Here is a 12,044-nt window from a genome sequence, read left to right as displayed (position 1 = left end):
GTGGTTTGTTGCGGTAACTCAAGACTAATTTTTGAAGCAGGAAATGTGGATAAGAACTTCGATGTTTGCGATATTTAGAAGTCGCCTTAAAATGATAACCGAAATTCACGTTATGGACGAACACAAAAACGTAAATCTCTAGATTAAGGAAGAGACAATTGCATTGCGAGAGATTTTAACGAAAGCGCATTTGGCAAGTTTCTTTGAAAATACAAATATCAAAACTTGCATTTATGATTTGTTATGAAAGGAATGGGATGAAAAATTTAGTGCCAGCTTCGGGATCAAGAGGAGGAACATCTCTAATCTAATTCTATTCTATTGAAACTCTATTTCCAATGCATGTGTTTCTTTTCCCATAATAAAGCTTATGTTTTATCTTGCCAAATTGACAGCAAAAGAAAAGAAAATATTTAATGATATGCAACTTGAAAAGATCGGAAGAAACGATTTTTTTAACAAAAGTTGACAATCTGCTAATGAATTAGTTTGAGAATATATTCTTACGTGTGTTGGAGAAGTTTGTCGCATTCGAGATAACCAGAAGCTTAGGTGAAAGCACATGATATCATCTTGTAAAATGCAGTTCACAATATTTTGTTCAAAAGGAACGCTTTAGATTTTGGTTTGTTATCTCCTACTTCAAAGCATGCTTCCTCAAATACATACTAAGACATAATTATAAGAGATATTGTGGTTGGCCATTTAAATTACAGCATTTATAATAACAACCCAGTGGGGTTAACAGACGCACGGTGAATATATATGAAATTCACTTTCAGGAAGGATGTGTGGTGGATGAGCTATTGTAGCTATAAGTAGAAATGGAGGAATTCAGGCTGTGTTCTCAAAATATGCACTTGAGTTTCATTTATTATCTCTTTTGAATCACTCTTTTTGTAAGTTACACTTTCGTTTCATATGAAGTCCTTTGACTTGGTGTAAAACAGATCAAGTCGCTAATCACTGTGTCGTTATTGGCATGCTTGGTTTCTTTCACTTTTTATTGCTTCTCCACCGTCCATCTGCAGAAAGAACATACATCAAAATGTGTGAACCTAAAATCTTAGGACCGATCACAGAGAGAGGACAACAGTCAGTTTTGTTTCTTTATAGAATGACCATTTCATTCTCAGGTTTACCACTCCTGTCACGTTAAATATTACTGCCACGAACTTACTATCTCGTGACAGTGGCAGGCTCCAACAAATTAACACTGCCGTCGTAAAGGCAGAAAACCACGATGGCATGGCAGCCAAGTGGTTAGGGCGATAGCCCTGAGATCCGGCAATCCCGGGTTCAAGATGCGTTCTCATCACTTTTTGAATTTGATCCTGAGTAGTCCATGGTTCAGTTTCTCGGCTTCATGCACTTGCAAGTAGCCAGTTGGGAATCTTAAAAGTTTTTTCTGTTTCTTTGTTTCTGGAAAGCCCCTATAGGCAGTGGTCAATTAAGTGTGTTATTTATGTAGGGCAGAAGAATTTGCTTTAAATTTCGCGCTTGCCATGCAGTCATGTCGTGGCCTCACATTGCTTGGACGACTTTCAGAATCTATTCTGTATATTGTAATTTGAGATTAATTTGTACTAATAACAGTTCGTGTTTTCAAAGTCTTTACATAAATAACACACGTAATTGACCACTCCCTATAGGGGCTTTCCTGAAACAAAGAAACAGAAAAAACTTTTAAGATTCCCATCTGGCTACTTGCAAGTGCATGAAGCCGAGAAACTGAACCATGGACTACTCAGGATCAAATTCAAAAAGTGATTAGAACGCATCTTGAACCCGGAATTGCCGGATCTCAGGGCAAGCGCCCAAACCACTTGGCTGCCATGCCATCGTGGTTTTCTGCCTTTACGACGGCAGTGTTAATTTGTTGGAGCCTGCCATTGTCACGAGATTGTAAGTTCGTGGCAGTAAGTATTTGGTTTAAATTTCGCGCTTGCCATGCAGTCATGTCGTGTTCTCACATTGCTTGGACGACTTTCAGAATCTATTCTGTATATTGTAATTTAAGATTAATTTGTACCAATAACAGTTCGTGTTTACCTTGCAGAGGTTTGCTGTCATTTTTACATTTCATTTTTTTTGTTAAAAGGTTTTTGTCACGGGTCTATTCATCATAATTTGCCCAGCTCTGTCAGTAACGCAACAAAGTGAAATTTTGGGGTCATTCGAAGTTGGATATTTAAGAACTTTTCAATTGTATAGCGATATCGTACGCTAACTTTGGTTCGAGAGGGAGACGCAATTAACGTTTAACATTTTTCTAACTTAAGGCCCTCGAGCCCTACCACAGAGGACAGACCCCAACACCTCGAACTCAACAGTGTTTCGGTTCCTTTACATCCCACAGGATTATGAACATTGAAGGGTTGTGAGATGGGGATCATGGTTTATCGTCCTTATCTGAGAAGACTAGAGTGTTTAACCATTTGCAAATGTCATTAACAAGGCAGCACTTTATCCTCAGTTATTTAAAGACCCTGGGTGTTTGTCCCGCTGGAGTTTTTGATCCTGTGACCTCCCGCACTGTAGGTAGATGCGCAACCAATTGAGCCAACTGGTCGTTCGTACCAAAACTGTCGAATAGACGAATATTAAGATTGAAATGACCTGAAAAGATGAGTGAAACCGAAATACCTCGTTTGGAATATTTACGACGATACTCCTTGTTGAACATTTCTGGAACAAAGTCAGCATCTCGGCCGTCCGTGTGAAACGGCGCCATGTCTCTTCCAGCGCGAATCATGGATTTTCCTGACTGGATAAATGCTGTAGACATTAGTCCTATGATCATTGCTGTAAGCAACATTTTGTTCATGGTGACTTGGATACAATTAACTGAAACATTGAAAGAAGTGAATGACAGTTAAACTCTTGAGTCCGTGAAATCCTAAATCCTAAAGTGTGACCATTCAAATGAAAGCTACTGAGCAGTACGTTTCCGTGGTGCTGTTTATTATGCTGTACAAGGTGGTTCTATCTTTTGAGTCCGTGGGTGAAATCCTAAAGTGTGACCATTCAAATGTACGCTACTGAGCAGTACTTTCCTGTAGTGTTGCTTACAATGCTATACAAGGTGGTTCTATCTTTTGAATCTGTGTGGTAAATCCTAAAGTGTGACCATTCAAGTGAAAGCCACTGAGCAGTACTTTCCTGTGGTGCTGTTTATTATGCTGTACAAGGTGGTTATATCTTTTAAGTCTGTGTGGTAAATCCCAAAGTGTGACCATTCAAATGAACGCTACTGGGGAGTACTTTCCTGTGATGTTGCTTATTATGCTGTACAAGGTGGTTCTATCTTTTGAGTCTGTGGGTGTAATCCTTAAGTGTGACCGTTCAAAAGAAAGCCACTGACAAGTCGTACTTTTCTGCGGTGCTGTTTAATGTGCTGTCGGTAGTCTAGTTTTGCGCTGTTGTATGGCAAAGTCAAATAATCCAAGTGCTTAAGCAAGTGAAATATGTAAAAAAAATCAAGCTTTTTTCAAGTTCTTTGTGCGCCTGCAAGAGCCCATGGCCTAGAAATTAAAGTGACTGGTGATCACTTGTACCACTGGAATGATTAGGATTTTCTAGCACTACAAGTTACGCTTTGGTAGTAAAATAGAAACATATCACTATTTACCTCAGGAAGATAGAGTTCTCTTGTCTGATACCAGTTATAACTGATAGAAAGTGTTATTGACCACACCAAATGTATCCATCGTATTTGTAGCTTTTAAAACATCCTTTCAACGTGAAAAGCTGATTTTGAAAATCGATAAGACAGCGCAAATTAAAAACATTAAAATCTTGACAGCTTAGAAACATTCATAGCTGTTTAATTAATAAAATTTGACAGCATGACATGTCTCAATCGTTAGGGATCTTTTCCAATACAGTGAGGTCCCATCTTGGTTTAATGTGAAGACTAGTGTTGTCTCTTGCGTTTCCTTTAGTCTTCAATAGGCTTGTTTAATAAGCTTGTTGTATATACAATGCTTCTTCTGAAATTGATTTAATGGAAAGGAAATTAGCTTACTGAAAACACAAGATCTTTTAGGATAGATTGTTGAGATGGGAACCCGGCAGCTCTTTTTTTTTTTTTTTTTTACTTTAACGCCATCTGGAGGTTGTTGATGAAACAAACCTACAGTAGGATAAATGAAAAATAAGTGTGTATTTTAATGAATATTTTCATTCATCGACTCCTTCACGGTAACACATGAACCCAACAAATTGACCTGCTCCCAATTGTGTGTGTTCGTAGCTCATTTGGCAGAGCATTGCACTGAAATCACATAGGTCATGGGTTCGAATCTCGTTGGAGTCAACTGAATTTTTCTGGTGTCTATACACCTTATTCCAAAATGGCCGTTATTTAGATATTCTTTTGTTTTTATTGAAATTGGACCTTGATGCCTCGTTCAAGGCAAAATATTCCTTTGAATTTTCAGCTCAAGAACGAGGCATCAAGGTCCAATTTCAATAAAAACAAAAGAATATTTAAATGACGGCCATTTTGGAATAAGGTCTATGAAAGACAATTCAGTCCTTAAATTGTCGAGTGCGAGGATCACTTCTCTGATTTGTCTATAACCTGCACCTCAAATATACATTCAGTTCATTTCATTTATCGAGTCCTTCATGGGAACAAATGAGCCCAACAAATTGACCTGTTCACAACTGTGTGGCTTCATATCTCAGTTGGTTGAGCGTTGCAGTGGCATCCCAGAGGTCGTGGGTTCGAATCCAGTTGGAGTCACCTGAATTTTTCAAGTGTCTTTAAGAGAGGATTGCTTAAATGGCCCACATCAATGGTAATATCACTTTTCCATTTCGTAAACCTGAGAACTTGACGCTCAATTTTTAATAAACAATTTGTGACATTTGTCCCGACCAAAAAGATCCACTATACAAGATAAGGCCGTAGCCCCTTTTCCAAAATTTCCACCGAAACAAACCAGTTCGAAAAAATAATATTGCTTAGATAGTACTGTAAAACCAACTGGATGGTACTTGTAATAGCAAACGTTCTCCATGCGGGAACGTTATACCACGTCTCAAAATAGGGTGCTGTTTTTTTTTTTTTTTGTTTGTTTTTGTATTTCGGTGCAACCAATTTTCAAGGTGTTTAAATCTTCTGCTGTCATGCTGCCATTTAGCAGTAGGATATGTTTGCTACCTAAAAGACAAGCTGGTTTATTTTTCTCTCAAGAATGGCCGTCTGTTTTTGGCGTCTATCAACGGTAGTTGTATTTACACCTGTTTTTACTTTATCTAAGGTAAATTAAAATGTAATAAATTACTGGTGTATCAATTAACTGAAAAGCTAATTTTATTAGACTGTTGTTTCTTGTAAAGAACATCTAAAAAGCCGACTGATAAAATGCTTCTTCGTAAACTCGTCATTATTAATTTAAATTTATCTTCGACATATATGACAGACAAGTTGGTTGAGAAAAGTCAGTTTGTATCCTATTTATTTCGGTCAGTAAATTGTTCACAGGAAATGAAAAGGAAGCATGATTGCTAAAGTAATGAATATTTATTATTTCTACTTCTTAGTGTGAATTTGTAATAAACAAGGATGATTTTCAAGCAAGTACGTGTAACATTTGTCTCAATTTTCTCATTCTCGTAGTTGTAACGATCCATAATTTGTACCAATTAGCTATGAGGAAATAAATGTGAAGTTGATCCATTATGTGATTAGACAGTTTAGAGTTTTTTGCCAAGTATATAGATGTAAAATAGTGTTGATAAAATAATTAGGATACTACGCGCACTCTCATTGGTCAATAGCTGTGTTTAGATGAGAGTATGTGAACACAGCTGTGACATCACACGAATTTTGATTGGTTATGCGTTGTCAGACGCGCGTTTTGATTGGCTGGTAGTAAATATGGGTGTGTATCAAGAAAAATCTGTTTCAATCAAGAAGTAAAAAAAAACACGTGAAAGTGTCCAATAAGCGTGTTTCAACATGGTAGGGGAGAAGGGGGGAGGGGTTGGTTATACATGTAACGATGTTTATTTTACTGTCGTGGAATGGGACTTGTCTGCTATAAAGCGCTTGTTTTCCTTAAATGTTTCAAAACGTTTGTCCGTGATTGTAGGTGACATGAAACTGAAGAGAGCTTTAGTTTTTTCAAACAACAAATTTTTTGGATTCTAAATCATCGTTTTGAATTCAACGTTCGTTTCAAGGGGGCTGGTCTCTGGAATAATCATTGACGAGTCTTTTGCCCAAATATTTTTTGTCTTCCTGAATCGACTTGTTTCCTTTATTTATACATAATTTTTAACTGTACCTCCTAGCTAGATTACCTTCTTAGTTATTTTATAGGGGGCATCTTACCTCAATAAAGTCCTATTACTTAATTTATGGTTCTCTATTTACGTGTGGTGGAAATAAACTAGTTTTCTTGTTGTTTGGAGAATATTTGACTGCTCAAATCAAAGTTAACGAAAGAAGTTTTCAGTGTATTCACGTTTAAATTCTTTAGAAAAATTGTTTCCATCTAAATCGTTTTCTTTTCTTTTGAAAACAAAAGTTTCGTTTCCATGCGAAGTTTTCTCGAAGCAAAGTTGTTGGAATTTGATTGAATTGCAAATGATATGCTAATTAGCTTTGTCCACGTTGCTGGAACCGAAGAGAAATACAATATGGCGCTCCGTGAAGCTTATTTTCCAGTTTTGAAGTAATTACCATGAAAACGTTTCGATATGATTTCCTTGTCGCCGTTCTTCCCGCTTTTCCAAACCTTTTGAAAGATGCAGGACAAGCAAGGTGTCTCAATCGACGTCAGAGCGCCGTGAAAACAACTCCAGAGGAGACGAAAGGTTCAGAAGGAATACTTGACAAGCGTATTTGAAACGCGGACGTAACGAAGGTTCGCATTATTTCAGGTACGTTTAATTTTAAAAAGAAGAGTTTTTAAGTTGATATATTGCATTTGCGAGTTATTAGAGTTAGTTGCTAAAAAGAGTCCTCACTGATGATAACCAGTTTAGTTCTTGGAACCAAACCTGAATGTAACAAGTTCGTCATTCAAGTTCGTCATTTTAGTGCAAAATTTAATCATCTACCCAAGAAATTAGTGCTTGGCAAAGCTCTTTCGTATGCTCAAAGTCCAGTATTTTATTTACAGATTTGAAAGTTTACAATCTTATCTACCAACAGAGGAAATATGTGTTACTCATGGCAACTAATTAGTGTCTTTCATATGAATAACGAAAGCTGGTGATACAGAAAAAAGCTTTTACTTAAAATTATTAGAAATTAAAGTATCGTGATTTGAAATATTGTTCAATTTGGAAATTATATTTGGCTACCGAAAGATTGGCGAGGTGAATTGGTGTCAACCGTTCTTTTAAAGAAACAACTTCTGAAATTTATGGTTCATGAGATTTAGCTGGACTATAATAATAATAATAATAATAATAATAATAATAATGATAATGATGATGATGATGATGATGATGATGATGATGATGATGATGATGATGATGATGATGATGATGATGATGATGATGATAATAATAATAATAAAGAACTTTAAGTGTCAAGTCTTTTATCGCTGGAGCACTAATTCGGGACACTACATAGAAATGAAATCAATTTCACTGAAATCAGATCAAAATGAAAGAAAGTGATGTACATTTTGACAACTAGATTAATTGTAACCCCATTTACAAGAATTCTAAATTCTAAATTGGACAAATGTGACCAACCAAATTCCTTTTTTAACTTTAGGGATGAAAACATTGGATGCAACGGCTCTGTGCTCGAAGGAGAGAACCGTCTAAAGAACACGTGATGTTGAACGACGTCAACGAGATATTGCCTTTGTATGGAGTCTTAACAATGGTGAGTTGAAAATTCAAAATTCTATATTCATTTTCACAAAGTTTCTAATCACCATAGCATAGATTGGATGCAGCATTTTTCCCTCTTACTGAGTATATATCTTCTCTCATGACTTAAGTTATTTGAAGCACGTTTAGGTTTCACTCGTGGCAGATTGTTAGATTGTTTTCTAAGCTAGCGCCAGTAAATTAAACAGGATGTAGAAGCATGTTGCATCTACAACAAGTATTTACATTTAGTATAAATACACAGGTGATTATACAAAATCGCGCGCTCTCATTGGCTCGCTATCTCGGATTATCAGCCGATAATCACCTCGACGGACAAAATGGCTGCCAGTAGTCGTTTTGCCACTGTAAGTGAAGATGATTTTGCGTTGAAATGTTTTTTTTCTCTTTTTTTAAATAATCACCTGTGTATTTATACTAAAACAATTATTCGCCGAAGGCGAAGTGATTATCGGTGAATATTCACCGATAATCACTTCGCCTTCGGCGAATAATTGTTAAATATTTTTCAGTAAACATTACCTTTGACTCCAAAGTTTGCTCCACCCAAAACAAAATAGAAACGATCTAAGAGATGAACTTAAAGCCCTATGAATTTACCAAATCAAAACTAAAGATACGTTAATTAAATCAAACAAATAAAATAATGTTATGTCGTGGTTACGCATGGTGACCTTCTTTCTTGCTTTGTTTCTGTGCAGGATAAAGCACTGGACAAGGAAACTTCAGAAGCTTAAGCAAAGCAGAGACAATCTAATCGCAGTGGAAAATCCAATTTGCAGAAGCAAGCAAAGGTGAATTAGCGCATCTAAGAAAGTTACGTTTTTAATTTTTAGGACAAGAAGTGGGGTCTTTCGAGACGAGGGTCATTCAAGAAAACGGGCCCCTTGGGGAGGGTGAAGCCCTCCCACTCCTCTTTGAAATTAAAAACGTACTTTTCATTACATAACCGTGTTAACTTCTGGTCAGGTCTCGCTTTTGAGGCAACGCAGCAATAGTGATGCAGCTAGGAGTGCAGTCTGTACCCATGTAGTCGGAGAAAAGCTACCCGGCTCAGTGAATCTCCCGCGATTGTATGCGCACCAAAACATTTTGTCTTAGACAGTACCGATGGGTGGTGTTTCCACCAGGATTGTAAGGATGAAAGCGAGGTTGCGCTTTAGGACCCTGCTTAGACGCGCATAAACGAGACCTTAACACCATGGGTTAAAACGGTTCGTTTACGTTATAGAGATGGACCATAAGAGCAGCTGTGGGTACTGGGTGAGTGGAATGCAGTAAAAAGGCCCCGCAAAGCAAAATTGCGCAAAACGTTTTCATTCGTAACAAGGTCTGACCCCATTACGTTGCGAACTTTTTTAGCAGCCCCATTCGCAGCACGCAGAGAAACTATCCAGCCCTCGTTGTTAAAGCGACACAAAACTAGCGCACTTTTATACATTGCAAATCCCTCACATATTCCCGCGTTAATAAGATCCGCCACCTAAATCCCCACACCCCGTCCCCACATTTGTTAATATGGTTCACCTCCTTCTGGAAACCACTGAATTCAAGCAAGAAAGAAGAGGATGATCGTCTCAGAAGCAAGTCAAGGTGAAATAACTATTTTGCAGTAGGAGAATAGTATACTATATTAACCATTGGTAAGGCTACTTTTTATGCCTCGCTACTACAAATGCAGTGAACGGGTTGGTGCGAGGTCTACCCGCGCGATGCGCAGTCGCATACTGTTTCAGAACGTTGGAACCTCATTCAAACAACCAATTGACGACTGTGAAATACCAGACGTACTTAAGTTTCATACCAAAGGCTGAATTGTTTCAAACTGTAATCGATACTAACTGACGAACATTTTTCTCGTATCATCGGGAGGCTTTGGTTCTAGTATTGCCCTGCGACTGTCAAACTTAAGGCCTTTCAAGTGAGGTGGTAGTGTTTTTGGCAACGCTTCAATTTATTATCGTCAGTTACTGATTTCGGTGGTAGAGAGTGTTTCGGGGGCAGGGGGGGGGGGGGGGAGGGGAGGGTTGGTGTCTCAAGCCGGGGATTGTAAAACTAAGGTAACAATTGGAGAGTATCGTAAACTTTTGGTCGTATCAATAGGATGGTATTATTATTGATTGGCAATAGCAGATTTTGTTTGAGTTAAGATCTAATTTCCCTCTCTCTATGAAACTTCGGTCTCAGCAAGGGTACTGATTGATTTCAATTCATAATAGGCAAAAACGTGCCTTCTTTAAAATATCAGTGCGATTCTGGCATTAACGCTTTAGCTCTATGATCAGCGCAATCGGACGGACAAATAAGTTTCGTTCCTGTTAACCAAGTTGGGTGGTTTCAGAGGGATTACCACGGGCACGGTTGGCCTGTGACTGGATTTTAATTGCAAGAGAGGGGGAACAAAAGCGGTGTCGTGTCAAATCACCTTTAGAATTATTTTCGGTCGCCGCTATCAAGGGAATCGTAGCATTAGCGGGATGGTGTCAAGTTATGATTGGCTACAAATGGGGTAGGGCAACTAAGTAGAAACATAAGGAGCTATCAAAGTGAAATTAAGGTCTGTTTTGGTCTTTTTTTTTTTTTTTTTTTTTCGTCCTCACAAGATTTAAACACTGTCATAAACGGGATTCCTTTACTAAGAAACAGAAAATTGAAACGACGTCGCGAATCAACTTGCACTGGAACACGAAAATTGGCCAAATAATGGAGTAGCGGGAGGGGGTGCTCATTGACTGTACCGTTTACATTAGCTCCTTAGAGAAAGAAACGCTGTAGGAGGATGAGGGGTTTCAGGAACGCATTTACAGCCTGGTTGTTTGACTGAGTTCCACTAGGGTTTGAGTTTCTTTTCTGGCGAAAAGAAAGAATACATTGCTGGACGCATATTAAGCCAGCGCGTTAAGAAGCGAAGCCTAAACATCATTGGTTAATATGGTATGTTGTTAGTTTCAAGGTTCATTGACAGTGCAACCTCCGATATCACTACAGCTTTCTACCATAGCGAATAGGATCGATAATAGGTCGCGCAAAGCATATGTGCGCAAACGCTTTCATGCATAGGACGCAGAACAACTAGCCAGCGCAGGTAGTTCAAGCAAGGAAAAAATAGCGCGCTTTTAGATATTGCAAATCTCCAAGGGTCCGCGGAAAATTGCGGTGTGCTTTCAAACTCTATCTGAACTTAGCAACTAAGTAGTCTTTGTTTGTTGTAGTTGTAATAAGCTTATAGTTCTTTTTTTTTTTTTTCCTTTGCGATCTACTTCTAACTACGGTTCGGCTTTTCAGAACGTCGACCCATGATTCTCTTCTTTAAGTGATAATTTAAGTGTGCGTATTACATTCTATATAAATGAATAACATTTGACGACAAACTACAGACGACGTCGTGAAGTTCAGTACTAAAATCAAACAAAAACGACAGAAGTAATGTTGCCGTTGTTCTCGACTTTCCGAAGCAGTTGCTATTAGCCAAGTAGTGACATAAGAAAGACCAGTAGGACAAGGAATAATGTAAGACATACATTTGAACTGCGACGGGAATGAAACAAGTTGAGTTTTGAAGCTTTAAAAAATAATTTCATTCTCGCAGTTCAAATGTTTGTCTTTAGTACATCGTTCGTTCACCATATCATCGACGGGTTCAGTTACGTACTCACAAAAAAATGACCATCTCCCAGCTGGCTTGATAGCTCATTAAGCATAGCCTCGTCTAAACACGAAGGGGAGTTGGGAGAATTCTCGACAGTTATGCAAACCCTCGACTGCGTCTCGGGTTTGCATAACTGTCGAGAATTCTCCCAGTTCCCCCGAATGTTTAGATGAGGCTATGGAAACACGGAAAAAGTTCTCTATTGCTTTTATAAAAATTTCTCCGAGATAATTAGACAATTGAAGGAAAATGCTGTTTTTTTACTTCTTGACTGAAACATTCTTGATACACGCTCATATTTCCTACCAGCCAATCAAAACGCGCGTCTGACAACACATGACCAATCAAAATTCGAGTGATGTCACAGCCGTGTTTCCATACTGTCATCTAATCACAGCTATTGATCAATGAGAGTGCGCGTAATATCGTAATTATTTTATAAATTAAAATAGCACTACACCGGTATCGCAGAGGTCATAGCTTCGAAACCTGTTCAAGCCTGCTAAAGTATCGTTCATACCTGCGAGGA

The 12,044-nt window shown here is 38.2% G+C and overlaps 1 long non-coding RNA gene across 1 annotated transcript; it reads right to left on the bottom strand.

Moving 5' to 3' along the window:
* Positions 1–855: 855 nt before the first annotated feature.
* Positions 856–3,784, bottom strand: LOC137973751 (uncharacterized). Its single transcript, XR_011117306.1, has 3 exons — positions 3,632–3,784; positions 2,647–2,847; positions 856–1,025 (listed from the first exon to the last, which is right to left on the bottom strand). It is a non-coding gene; the product is annotated as an uncharacterized lncRNA (long non-coding RNA).
* Between the last annotated feature and the right edge of the window lie 8,260 nt (positions 3,785–12,044).

This window comes from Montipora foliosa, chromosome 10 (assembly GCF_036669935.1).
Source record: "Montipora foliosa isolate CH-2021 chromosome 10, ASM3666993v2, whole genome shotgun sequence".
Taxonomy (NCBI): Eukaryota; Metazoa; Cnidaria; class Anthozoa; order Scleractinia; family Acroporidae; genus Montipora; species Montipora foliosa.
This window is presented reverse-complemented; position numbering and strand designations above follow the sequence as displayed.